Raw genomic sequence first — 14,590 nt, 5'->3', positions numbered from 1 at the left:
TCATGAGGATGCAGCGGCAGAGGAGTGCCATGACGACGTGGGCCGTGTGATGTGGCACACAGCATCACGGCACCCTGGGGACATGTGTCATGTAGATGCTACACCCCGACTGCGCCCCCAGGCCAACCCAAAGTGCCAGTCTGCACAGGGCCTTTCTTATATGTAGTTATGTACATAAGTGCATGAATACAGAGGCATTTTTTAAAAAATGGTGACTGCGCTACTCGAACCTCCCATTCATGGTGACTCATCACTTCCTGTTCTCCCTCCACCACCAATGTAAATCTGCCGGCCATGCTTCTCAAAAATCCAGAGGAAACCATGCCCCCCCCGTCTATCCGTGAAGTAAGGCCTCTGTGCTGAAAACCCAACTAATTCCCTGAATTGACAATAATGTTATATGTCCAAATCACCACCAATTTGAGATGAGTGAGATTTATATCCTTGATCATATTTTGGAAAAGCGGGGTAAAAATAAAATTTATTATTATTATTATTATTATTATTATTATTATTATTATTATACAGTTCGACCTTTGTATCCATGGGAGATCCATTCTGGACACACACACACACACACACACACACACACACACACGAAAAAAATGTGAGACTTCAAGTCCCATTGTCTCTAATGGTGGTTTGACATGTGACATGGCAAGTCCTTGGATGGTGAGGTCTCCTTGTGTGTGCATGTATGTGTAGTATAGTATTGATAACTGCTTTAACATCCATTGAACAGGTTGCCAACTCAGCTCTTCCTCCCTTGTAACTTGGTCCTTGAATCTACTTGGTCAAAGGCACCTAAAAAAAAGCTTTCAAGTCTTTAGACATTAGTCAGGGCCAAGATAAAGCTACTGAAGAAAATGAATTGCTTTTGTAGGTGGCAGTAAAGTACTACAGCCCGGCTCTTATAGCTGGTGCTAATGGGATACGGAAAGGAGAGTGATCAGCTTCCAATCATTTCAGCGTGTCCAATAAAACATATCCAGGGACAGCGCCCAGAACCTGGATTTGTACTGAACTAGTCAGCCTTTTGCCAGGTTGTAAATTTTCAGTCCTCTTGTAGACAGTGTAGGATATAAAAATAACAGCCATGGAGCTATTGGATCTCTCAGGGATGAAATGAAGCTGTGCTTGGGTCGGGATGAAGCTAGGGGTGGGGGATCAGTGTGATTGGGTCTGGGATGAAGCTAGGGGTGGGGGATCAGTGTGATCGAGTCTGGGATGAAGCTAGGGGTGGGGGATCAGTGTAATTGGGTCTGGGATGAAGCTAGGGGTGGGGGATCAGTGTGATCGAGTCTGGGATGAAGCTAGGGGTGGGGGATCAGTGTGATTGGGTCTGGGATGAAGCTAGGGGTGGGGGATCCGTGTGATTCAGCACTATGCAGAATGTGCCCAAATTTACCCCAACAAATTGGAGTCAAGATTTCATGTCCGTGTCAGATCTCAGAAAAGTAAGGGAGGTGATTCCTGTTGATTAATCTCAACTAAAGTTGGTTAGTCTCAGCTAGGCCCATTGAATCAATTGTTGTATGAAGAGTTAACATCTAGATGCGGAGGCATCATTAGGGGAGTGCGAGGGTTGCTGATCTCACTGGGTGTCATCCCAGAGGGGGGTTTATACAGGGGTGCAACTGCTGGGTGAGTGAGAAAGGGTGTCACCTCTCTTTCTCACTCCCCCAGAAGCCGTGCCAGACCCTAAATAGGCCATCTGGAGGCCACAGTGCCCCCCAGCAGCGATTGCTGTTGGTGCCTTCTATTCAGAGTCTGACACAGCTGCTGAGTGAGCAACCATGCCAGACCCTGAACATGGCAGTAAAATACTACAGAGACCACAGTACCACCTCCTTCAGCAGCAGTTGGTTCAGGTGGTGGGAGGCCGGATGGCTGGGGGAGGGCAAATGAAACAGTGGGAGGGAGGGTTGGCAGGGCAGTCCACCATCTCTGCACTGGGTGACACCCACCCACACTGACACCATTGACTAGACGTTGACTGTTGCACGATGAGTCAATACATATTGTATATACTCATGCTTAAGTCTGGAAATTTTAGTTAAAAAGGTGACCCAGAAAAACTGAGTTGACTTATCCATGGGTCAATGTAAGTACTGTACTTTATCTCTTATATATATATATATATATATAGGAACCATAAAAAGGCAAGAGTGTAATCTGTCTTTGAAGAACTGACCTCCCCTCTCTCATCCATTCAGCCTTTAAGGTGAGCACAAATAGTTATGCCTGCTATGTAAGTTCTTCGGCATTGTTTTCCTTTGCTTCATCCTTTACATCTTTTGTTACATGCCATTAAGTTTCACCTTCCACATATCCATGGGTCATTTCAAAATCCATAATTTTGGCTGCAAATATATATAGGGTCTCTCCAGACCGCACCAAAGGGATGGGCTGGAGGCACCCAGTTTCCCTCTGGAGGGACACCGCATCAGTCAAACCATGTGGTGTCCCTCTGGACCAAAAAGAACTTGGAAAAACTGGGTTCTTCTTGGCGTGCGGGGATGCCGTCATCAGTGCACCACTGGCGCAGTGTGACACATTGATAACACAAGAGTGGCACCCAGAGGTCATGCATTATGCACACACGCCCCATATGGATGGCACCGCATAAAGATGGCACCACCCATATGTGGTAGGGTTCCAGTGCATGCAGATGCTGCGCACTCCAGAACCTTAGAATTGGCCCCAGGCTGAAGCAAAGTGGCAGTCTGTACTGGGCTATATTGTAGATTTTGCTTTTGTGAATTGATTGGACAGACAACAGGATTTAACTAGGGATTGGATGGTGAATCCTTTCTCCGGTGGACAGGAACATCCATGAGACTCTATCTGGGAGCAAAATACTGTGGGCAAATGTGAGAGATTGCCTCCTGTACTGTGGCTCCTTATTTCTGGAATGCCCTCCCTTTGGATGCCTAGCTGGCACTGATGTTCCACTGCCAAATTTTAAATAAAGGTTTTTATTATTATTATTATTATTAAAGCCTTGGAGGTCTGAGTGATTTCTTCCAAAATATACTGTACTTGTATATGCTTTTAAATTGCTTTACCCTTCTAAAGTATTTTAACTTGACAAATGTCAAAACATGTCCAGAAGAAAGGCAATCAAGATAGTAAAAGATCAGGAAATCAATTTTTATGAGGAATGGGTCAGGGAGCTGGGCATGTTTAACTTGCAGAAGACAGGTGACATGAAAGACATCTTTAAATAGCTGAAGGGATGGAGCAAGCTTGTTTTCTGTTTCTCCAGAAACTAGAAACTAGAACATAAACCAATGGATTCTAATTACAAGACAAGAGATTCTATCCAAACATTAGGATGACTGCCTTCATTCAGAGATGGATTGGATGGCTCTCACAATCCGTTCCAATTTTTAAAAATCTTCTTAATTATTTTATTACACATTGAGTCTCCCTTATCTTAAATGCTTATGACCAGAAGTGTTTTGGATTCCAGAGTCTTTCAGATTATGGAATATTTGCATATGCAATCAGTCCTCTGTGTCCATGGATTCTTTATCCATGAATTCAAGCATCCATATCTTAAAAATATTTAAAATATATATGTTCCCAATGGCAAACCTTGATTTTGTCATTTTTATAAGGGACACCAATTTACTGTGCCACTGTATATGATGGAACTTGAACATCTACAGATTTTGGTATCCACAGGACATCCTGAAACCAAACCCCAGTGGATACCAAGGGCCACTGTACATAATGAGATATCTTGGAGTTGGGACCCAAGTCTAACATGAAATTCACTTCTGTCTCATATACAGCTTATAAAGTTGGCTCTCTATCTCCACAGATTCTGCATCCATAGATTTAAACATCCATGTCTTGAAAATATTCAACAACAACAAATTCCAGAAAGCAAACCATGATTTTGCCATTTTATATAAGGGACACCATTTTACTACACCATTGCAAATAATGGGATTTCATTATCCACAGATCTTGGTATTCAGGGGGGGGGGGTGGTCCTCGAATTAAACCCCAGTAGATACCAAGGACCCACTGCACATAGGTTGAAGGAAATTGTATACTCAGTTTTTAAAAAATAATATTTTACATGAAACAACAGTTGTGTGCACTCAACCATCAGAAAGCAAAGGTGTCACTATCTCAGCCACCCATGTGGACAATTTTGGAATATTTTGGAATATTTTGGAATTCTGCATAGAATCATAGAATCATAGAGTTGGAAGAGACCACAAGGGCCATCCAGTCCAACCCCCTGCCATGAAAGAAATCCAAATCAAAGCATCCAGGACAGATGGCCATCCAGCCTCTGTTTGAAGACCTCCAAGGAGGGAGACTCCACTACACTCCAAGGAAGTGTGTTCCACTGTCGAACAGCCCTTACTGTCTGGAAGTTCTTCCTAATGTTGAGGTGGAATCTCTTTTTCTGCAGCTTGGATCCATTGTTCCGGGTCCTAATCTCTGGAGCAGCAGAAAACAAGCTTGCTCCCTCCTCAATATGACATCCCTTCAAATATTTAAACAGACCTATCATATCACCTCTTAACCTTCTCTTCTCCAGGCTAAGCATACCCAGCTCCCTGAGTCATTCCTCATAGTGCTTGGTTTCTAGACCCTTCACCATTTTAGTCGCCCTCCTTTGGACACGCTCCAGTTTCTCAATGTCCTTTTTGAATTGTGGTGCCCAGAACTAGACACAAAATTTTATTCTCTTTCAAGCTGTTCATATTGATTTTATTTCTACCTTACCCTGAGATCTTGATACACAGAGTGGAAAAAATATGTATTTTAATCAAATAAATAAATCAATGAAAAATTTCCTCAGTTGGCATTGACTGGCAGCCCTCGGTGAATGTCTGATTAGCCTTGCAATGCCTCCAGTTCAGAATGTGATCCCTGACTGTTTACACTACTTCTAGGAAGAAGTTTAGCTATTAATTACAAGAGGGAAATGATACAAACAATATAAGTAGAGCATAAAACAGTGGCTTAAATCCATTTGCTAGAAGCCTCTAAGTGAATGGATACTTTCCATAGATGTGCCTGCCCAAGGTCTGAAGACTGCTGGAGGGTCCCCTCTATGTCTCCCATCAATCAGGGCAATAGTCTTTTGGAGGACATGGGAGCAGGACATTCTCTGCTCTGGCACCCCAGATATGGAATACTCTCCCCTTGGAGGCCCAGTGGTTGCCAGCATTTCTGTCAGCCCAGAACCATGTGAAAATGTGTTTGTTCTGGGGACTAATTGGTTTTACACAAATCCATAAATGTTCATGGTTTTATGTTCTTTTAAAATACTTTAAATGATTGTAATTTCTCTCTCTCTCTCTCTCTTTTCCTTGTTAAATTGTTGAAATATATTTTAACTCTTAGAAGTCATTTCTATTGTTTACACTGTTTAAAACTAATCAGGTCACACACCATCCTGAGACCTTTCAATGGAGGGTGGAATATAAACATTTTAACAATCTAATATATAGGCACATTAACTCATGCTGCATCTACACTGTAGAATTAATGCACTGTATTAACTGCTATGCCTCAGTGCTGTGGAATTCTGGGATTTGTAGTGTTGTAAGATATTCAGCCTGAGCTCTGGTGCCACAACAGACTACAAATCCCAGGATTCCCTAGCATTCAGCCATGGCAGGGAAAGTGGTGTCGAACTGTATTATTTCTGCAGTGCACATGCAGCCTCAATTGCTGCAAAGTAAGTCAACACTTCTGCAAATCCCATTATGATTCAATGAGCCTTCTCTAGCTGAAACTAGTAATTGGATTTAGGCCAATGACATACCCTCCAACTGTCCCAGTTTGGCAGGGACAGTCCCAGTTGATTGCTGCCCCACTTTCTCAACTGATTTTAAAAAGTCCTGGTTTCTCTCACTTCCTCTCACTTTCCATTCTCAACCTCAGATTACGTCACTTGCTGAAAAACTGAATTTAAAGTGTGAAAGCAACTCTGCAGTGGAGAATGGAGAGAAGGGGGCAATTGGACCTTTCCACACAGGGCACAGAAGTAGGGTCAGTTCGCATTGGTTGATGCGTATTTGCGTCATCTCGCATCGTTCATTCACACTCGCGCTCTCTGAATACGCTTTGCCGATTCATATTTGCGTCATATCGCATCGTTCATTCACACCTGGGCGGCCTTCCGCATCAAGGTTTTGTGAATCGGCCAATGCGTATTCAGGCAAAGTGAGGCAAGTGCAGATTGGATAACCACACCAGCCCAATACAATGTGTATTGGCCGATGCGCATCAGCAGCTTTGCGCATGCTCTGTGTGTGTGTGTGTGTGTATGTGTGTGTGTGTGTGTGTGTGTGTATATATATATATATATATGCACACACATAAATACATACATACATACTTATATATATATATATACACATAGTGGTAAAGCCAAAAGTGAGATGCCTTTTTTATGTGTACACACACATTTGTCTGTATGAGTGTTTATATGTGTGTATATATATATATATATATATATATATATATATATATATATGTTTGTGTGTGTGTGTGTGTGTATGTATGTATACACACACACACACACACACACACACACACAGATATACACACATATACACATAGTGGTACTGCCAAAAGTGTGAAGCCGTATTTATATGTCTACACACACAGCTGTCTCTGTGTGTGTGTGTGTGTATATACATATACATATATACACACATATACATACATACATATACACACACACCCACACACACACAAACTGTGGAGCAGCCAAAAGTGTAATGCTGCATGTATATGCTTACACACACATCTTTTTGTGTGTTTGTGTGTGTATACATACGTACATATACATACACACACACACACACACACACACACAAACTGTGGAGCAGCCGAAAGTGTAATGCTGCATGTATATGCTTACACACACATCTTTGTGTGTGTGTGTGTGTGTGTATACATACATATACATATATACACACATATACATATACATTCCCCCCCCCCCCAACACAAAAGGTTTCCGCTTTATCTCGTTCAGTGGGAAAATGGCTCCCCAGCCCTGGCGGTTGTCCTGAAAGGGGAAAGGGCCAACGGAAGGAGAAGGGGGAAATTCCAGCGCAGCATCATGGGAAATTTGTAACTCGGTGGTCTTCAGGAGAACCAGTGGATTGGATGTACACACCAGCCAAAGCAGCAGAGGTTTCGCACTGGCCATCAATACGGATCCCGCCGATCCCCTAATTTTGCGCACTCGCAAAATGGAGGAGCCGGCTGCCTTCAGTTCGGAACCCAGCCGTGAATACGCATTGGCCAAAGCATATTCACGTTATATCGCATTGGTCAATACGTATTCTGAGCTCACAGGTGTGGAACACCAATGCGATATAACACGAATATGCATCGACCAATGCAAACTGACCCTACTTCTGTGCCCTGTGTGGAAAGGTCCAAAGTCTTGCCCTTTCCAATGGGATCAATTCTTTTCTTTTCTTTTTCCTCCTCCCTCATTTGTTTCAAGCTTTCCTAAACTCGTACATGCATTCCAGATTTCCTCTACTCAAAACGTAGTTTTGCATCTTCTCCATTAATAACATTTGCCCTCTTGATGTGTGGCTGCACTCTTTTGACCACACTGACGTTGCTTGGCCACATGTGTCCCAGTTTTCATCTGCGAAATGTTAGAGGTTATGCTGTGACAATAGGCATGATCGATCAGGTCTACTTATAGTTTGATCTTTCGGAGGGGAAGAATATTCCTCACCGCTCTCCCAAGCAGGATTTTTCATCTGAAAATCAAAATCAGGCATGGCACAGCCTGGGTTTATCTGTTTTCTCTTTGAAAAAAACCTAGAAGAATCGTACACTTTTGAAATTTCTCGCATTTCAGCTGTGGCCTCTGCATATTAACTCTGTTTGGGGATTCCCAAAGCTGGCTGGTGTCTTTTCAGTTCTTGTTGCAAAAAAAAATCACTCTGGTTTATACATACACACTCCTGAAAAGGGATGAGTATTCATGGAAAGAATCTTGAACCAGAGATAAGAAATAGGGTGATTCCCCTATTTCTCGAGTATGCATGACTTGTTTGTTAGAATGCTAGCAAGAATTTATTAGATAGCTAAGGATGTGTCAGGAGATTGTGAATAATATTGATGATGATCCCCATTAGAATTTTCTTTTTGTGACCCATTAAATTACCCGTGCAGCATATAATGGTTGTTGCAGACATATTCAGTTGGGCTCTGTTGTCAATGTAACCTTTTATTGGAATTTTTAAAAAATAACAAAAATAATTCAAGTCCTTTAATACAATACAATCACTGTATCCACAGGAAGATACTTTCACAGACTTACCATGGATCGGCACATTAATGGACCTTGTATTTCTAGCAGAAGTTAACGATGACATCATTCTGGAGGACTTCCAGGTGCCTAGAAAGTGTTTTCGCTAGGCATCTGGAGGTCCTCTACTGCATCTCTATGGTCAGCTTATGGCAGAAGTTGACCATAGAGTTACGTTGGATGCCTTCTGGATAGCTACAGAGACTATATTTTTTCAACACAGATACGTGAAACAATAGATAATGGTCGAGGGTTGTTCTGTCTGTTAAAATCTAAAGTAACAAAATGCTGACAGAAGGTTCCAGTCATCCAAAAAAGTAATTTTTTCAACTGGTGATTGCATTACACCCAAATTTATAGATTACAATTGAAGACCTTCTCATATCAGGAAGCATATCTTGGCTTAACCTACCTCACAGGGTTGTTATGAAGATGATGATGATGATGATGATGATGATGATGATGATGATGATGATGATGATGATATGATTTCTTACCAGTCTCGCCCCATGGACTGAGGTGGGGGACAACAACAATTTACAGACAAACATCAGTTAAAAGATATCAGTTAAAACATCCATCAGTTTGAAAGGACAGATAAAATGTACGCATCTTAAAACAATCCACATCTAAAATTCATCATTTAAAATTCACAATTTAAAAATCATCTGGATATCACTGCCAGAAGAGACTGGTCTTTAATGCGCTTTTAAATACAGGCAGCATATTCAGCTGTCGAATCTCTTCCGGCAGGTCATTCCACAGTTTTGGGGCAGTTGAAGAAAAGATAAAATGGAAAGAGATTAAGAGCCTCAGAGCTTACTGGAACCAAGGTGAAGTATAAAGGTCACACATTAAATCCTTGTGGAAAAGATTTTAGAGACCATCCAGCTCAATCTGGCTCATGAAAGAAGGAATTGCTGCCAGCACACAATTGATTAGGCTTGGTGAAATGATGATGACACTGTAGGTATGTGATGGGGAATAGTAAGTGAGGGCAACCTAAATGGTCAACTACACATGTCCATAAGAAGTCTTGCAAAGTTACCTGAAGGCAGCCATGTTTCAGCAATGCTGACCCTGAAGACAGCTGTTCAGTGAAGGATATCTTTATCTCAGGGGCATAAGAAGAACCCTCTTGTTTCAAACCTCACAGGTCCACCCAGTTTAGCATTATTATTTTTTATCCCACTGCAAAATAGTTAGATGTTTCCCAGAAGTCTCCAAGCAGGGCATGAATAAGATCATTGCTTTACTGAGCTGTTGTCCCCCCAGAAACATCTTTTAGAGATATACTGCTTTTAACTTAGATCTCTTCTGGTAAGCTGGACTACAAGGCCCATCATCACTGGCCTTGATGACCAAGAGTGATTGGGGATGTACTCCAAGACCACAAAGGCAACACATCAGGGAAGGGTACCCTTATTTGTTACATCTACTTAGAGCTAGTAAAGTGTTCTTTTCAGATGACACCTCCCAGAATCCCTGTAGGTAAGGTTGCCCTGTCTGGACTACCCCAGGTTCTACGATCTGGAGACCAGAACTGAGACCTAGGCACGACTTTCCATGAGGTCACCATGGTAAGGCACTGGTGATGTGACACAGGTGATATTACAAGGGGCAACCCCCCAGTGTAGTCATTAAGTAAAAGGTCCTTTAAGGACCAAGTACAGTTACACAGAGTACAGAATCATAGAATCACTGGACTCTACCACACAGAGGAGGGAAGCATCATTAAATCGTGATAAAAATGTAGTAATAGCACAAGTGGGGAGAAGATTATCACATATCCGCATGCTTCCCCTGTTTGTATCCTGTGTAATGGAGGTGTCATTGGGTAATAACCCATCCATTACAGTTTACTCACAGGACATGAATGGGAGAAGTATTCAGGGGTGTGATAATCTTCCCCCCGATTGCGCTATTACCACGTTTTAATCAAAGTTTAATGATGCTTGCCTCCTGTGTGATAGAGTCCATAGAGTTGGAAGGTACGCCTAAGGGCCATCTAGTTCAACCCCATTCTGCCATGCAGGAAGACACAATCAAAACCTCCCAAAAGATGGCTATCCAGCCTCTGCTTTAAAACTTCCAAAGAAGGAGACTCCACCACACTCTGATGCAGCGTAATCCACTGTCAACCAACTCTTATTGTCAGGAAGGTCTTCTGAATGTTAAGGTAGAATCTCTTTTCCTGTAGTTTGCATCCATTGCTCTGGGCCCTGTTCTATGGTGTTGTCGAAAACAAACTTAAGTAAGCTTGTTTGTAAGTTTATAAGTAAGCTATTCAAATTTTTAAAAACCTAAATCCTAAAACGTATAAACATACTTTTCATGACAGTGCTCTCATCCTGAAACTCCTCTCCTTTGTCCCGAGGACCACAATAAATAAATAAATAAATAAATAAATAAATAAATAAATAGTACAGAGACGTGAGATCGGGGAACCCTATTTGGGAAATTCTGGGATCGGTAACCCAGCAAGGCAACATTTCAAGTTTTGTGCCTAAGAGCTTGCCCTAGACCTTTGTCCCAACCTCTGCTTTTAAAAAACCTGTTTGAAAGAGAGCAATTATCACTATACCTTAAAGACATTTTGAAAGGATGCCATACGGAAGAAAGAGCAAGCTTGTTTTTTGCTGCTCCAGGGACTAGGGCATGGAGCAATGGTTTCAAACTGCAGGAAAAGAGATTCCACCTCAGCATTAGGAAGACCTTCCTGATGGGAAGAGCTGTTCAGCTGTGGAAGGCGCTGCCTCGGAGGGTGGCAGAGTCTCCCTCTTTGGAGGTTTTGAACAGGGGCTGGATGGCCATCTGTCAGAAGTGCTTTGATTGTGCGTTCCTGTATGGCAGAATGAGGTTGAAATGGATGGTCCTGGGGATCTCTTCCAACTCTATGATTTTAAGATTCTAAGTTGCAAGCACTCTTGCAAAGCTCTGAATCTGCATTCTGTCCCATACAAATGCCTCCTCTTATGTAACAGCACCCAGTTGATGTGGTCCCATATTAGGGTGGGCACATTTAGAACTTGACCCTTGACCTTCAGTTGGAGCTATTCTGGGCCTCACTGGTTCTGAAATTGTGCCAGGTCTTTGAGGTCAGGCTTGCCTACCTAAAGCTAACTCAATGCTTTAAGAAAGCCAGGCACAAGGCGACCCCTGGACATCAATCTTACAGTCAATTGAGCAGCCAAGAAAGGGCTCTGCCCTTTATGAAGGACCAATGAGGGTGCATGGAGTGTCTCCCGGAGAAACCACCCAAGGAATGTGTCACTTTTCAGCTTCATTTACCTTCTCCCCTGGCTTCTTGAAGTTCCTGGGGACCATTTTAGACTTGATCGCAGAGTCCAAGAAACTGGAGAAGGCAAAGGACAGAAGCTGCCTTGTCAGGGCTGTGTATAAACAGTCACAGAGTTTGCAGGATATGCCCAAGTACAAAACCTAACATTGTGTGCTTTCTGCTGTCTCCTGCGTCTTACATGAAGTTCTTAACAGCTGGATTTTCTTGGGGGTCTGGACAGGGGAGTGCTCTGCATTTATTTTTGATCTATTTCCTGTATATATACCTGGGCATCTCTACTGCAGTAGATTCAGTCAATCAACTGTTGAATGGAGAGCCAACAGGGAGATAAGTCTAGTGGATTCAATGGTCTACTCTAGGCGTGAAGAAAATAGAATTTAGGCCCTAAACTGTTGAAAGTGCAACAATGCTTTGCACTGAAAGGAGTTTATCAGATGGGGTTTTTCCGGTGCAGAAAGAGGATTTAAAACAGAGAAATCCTGCAAAGGCAGGATCATTTTCACACGACATCACATATTAACGGGTACAGAAAGTGAAAAAAATCTCTGCAAAAGCAGGATCGTTTTCACACAACATCATGGGCATTGGGCATTAACGCAAAAATAAACTGCACAGAAAGTGGACAAAATCAGCTGCTTTTTACTTTTGGAATTCTCCAGGAGTTTTTGACTTCAGATTCCCGGATCAGTGAGCATTGGCCAGAACATCTGGAGAATGACTGCATTAGACATCTGAGCAAGTTTGAATGTGATCAAACATGCAGACATTACAGTACCGACAGAGATATATCATATATAGTATGCATACACATAGAGAGATAGTGTGGTGTAGTGGTTTGAGTATTGGGACTGGGGTCTGGGAGACTTGGGCAGGTTACAGACCGCCGAAAAGCAGTGGTCTGCTGCTGCCGCTACTGGTTACAGCATCCAGGAACCGCAGCAGCCAAATGGCACGGTTCCCGGACGCTGCAAAGAAGGAGTGTGAAAATCACGCTCCTTCCTGGCCCCTGGATGTGACGCCATGAGGCGCTAGTCGCGCACTCGCAGCGTCATATCCAGGGCACGACGTGCGGACGCAGAGTGTCCGCTACATCAAGATGGCAGCGGCCGGGTGGAACGGCCGCCGCCATTTTGTATGGACTCAGTCCATGCTAGGGTTAGGGGCGTCTGGAAGAGACGCTCCTTTCTAACCCTAGCACGGACTGAGTCCATCCTAGGGTGCCCGTCTGTAACGAGCCTAAGTTTTGAAACGTTGCTCAGCCACAGAAGTCCCTTGGGTGACCTTCAGTAAGTTATAGCTTCTCAGCTTCAGAGGAAGACAATAGCAAACCTCAGTGGAATAAATCTTGGAAAGAAAATCTTATCATAAAATCTCCATTAGATCAGAGAAGGCAGAACCAGCATAGTGCAGTGGTCTGAGACCCAGGTTCAAATCCTCACTCAGCTACTGAAACCCACTGTAACTCTGGGCAAGTCGTTCTTTCTCAGTCTCAAAGGAAGGCAAGAACAATCCCACCTCCAAAGAACAATTCCACCCCAAACCCCTAGGAAAGTCTTAGCGGATAATTTCCTTAGTGTTACCATAAGTCAGAAATGACTAGAAGGCACACAACAACAAAAACAAAACACACACACACATAAAATAGTATTCAGTATATATATGAGTGTTTTCAAAAAATATAAATCTGAGCCCTTTGTGGGATGGATTCTATCTATCTATCTATCTATCTATCTATCTATCTATCTATCTATCTATCACCTTTCTCCTAATATGGATAAGACTGGGGATGGGATATGGCCAAATAAACACTTTTCAGTAAATGAATAAAGAGGCCAGAGATCTTCAGATCTGATCGCCGGGGGTGGCAATTGAAATCCAGACTTACGAGCCACAGGTAGAATCTGCAAGTTTCGCCTGGGAGCCGAGTGAGGCATGACTAAGCCCTCAGTTTCTCTTCCTGCCTTGGGACGTGTTGTCGCACCCGAACGTTCTCAGTTTGACTCAAACCGGCAGAGATATTCTTGTTTTGCTCTTGGTATGAGTGCGAAAACATCCCTGTAAGCATTGCTGCCAACAACTCCCCTGGTTGAGAGCTCAGCTCATCCAGCAGCTGGGCCATGCAGGTGGATGAGATTACTGGGGTGGATAGTCTTTCTCTCCCTCGCTTTCTCTGTGGCATGGTCCATGGCACCCACAGAGTGAGATAAACAGAGAATGGGGCTTAGCAGACAGGTGCAGACTAGCTTATGCTCTGGAAGGTCTGCACTACATCCGTCAGGTGGATGCTTCACTATCCAGGAGATAAACAGACCTGACTTGCAATAGGTCTGGTCTTTGTCACCAGCCAAACAGTTTCAAGAATCCTTAGCAGCATCCTGGCCAAATGAGAACCATGATGGTTAAGCATCCAGTCAGAGACTTGGGTTCAAATCCCCACAAAGACATGAAAAGCTGCTAGATGACCTTGGGCAAGTTATGTTCTCTCAGCAGCGTAAGTAGAGGGCTATGGCAAACCTCTTCTGAAGAAATCTGGCCAAGAAAACAAGGGCCAACTCAATGCAGTTGTTTGAGTGCTGAACTAGGGGTGCATCTACTTGGTGAAAATAATGCAGTTTGACACCAGTTTAAGTACTGCAGCCCCATCTAATGGAAATCTGGGATTTGTAGTCTTTAACCTTCTCTTTCAAAGAGTGCAGGGCCTTCACAAAACTATAAATCCTAGGATTCTGTAGGATGGAGCCATAGCAGTAAAAGTGGTGTCAAACTGCAGTGTTTCTGCAGTGTAGATGCTCCCTGGATCTCTGAGAGGACAAAATTTGAATCTCCACTCAGCCACAGAGCCCCACAGGAAGGCCTTGGGCAAGTCACACTGTCTCAGCCTCAGAGCAAGGTAATGGGAAACTTCATCTGAATAAATCTTGTCAAGAAAACATGAGTTAGCACAGTGTAGTGGTTTGAGCATTGGA

At 43.1% G+C, this 14,590-nt stretch overlaps 1 long non-coding RNA gene across 1 annotated transcript; it reads right to left on the bottom strand.

Annotated features, from left to right (window-relative positions):
* Nucleotides 1–8,768: 8,768 nt before the first annotated feature.
* LOC149317921 (uncharacterized) lies at nt 8,769–13,619 on the bottom strand. Its single transcript, XR_016279765.1, has 3 exons — nt 13,510–13,619; nt 11,615–11,678; nt 8,769–8,837 (listed from the first exon to the last, which is right to left on the bottom strand). It is a non-coding gene; the product is annotated as an uncharacterized LOC149317921 (long non-coding RNA).
* Between the last annotated feature and the right edge of the window lie 971 nt (nt 13,620–14,590).

This window comes from Sceloporus occidentalis, unplaced genomic scaffold, assembly GCF_023333645.1.
Source record: "Sceloporus occidentalis isolate IW3139 unplaced genomic scaffold, rSceOcc1.0.p SCAF_2, whole genome shotgun sequence".
Lineage (NCBI taxonomy): Eukaryota > Metazoa > Chordata > Lepidosauria > Squamata > Phrynosomatidae > Sceloporus > Sceloporus occidentalis.
Note: the sequence above shows the minus strand (reverse complement) of the source record. Positions and strands in the feature narration are given on the sequence as shown.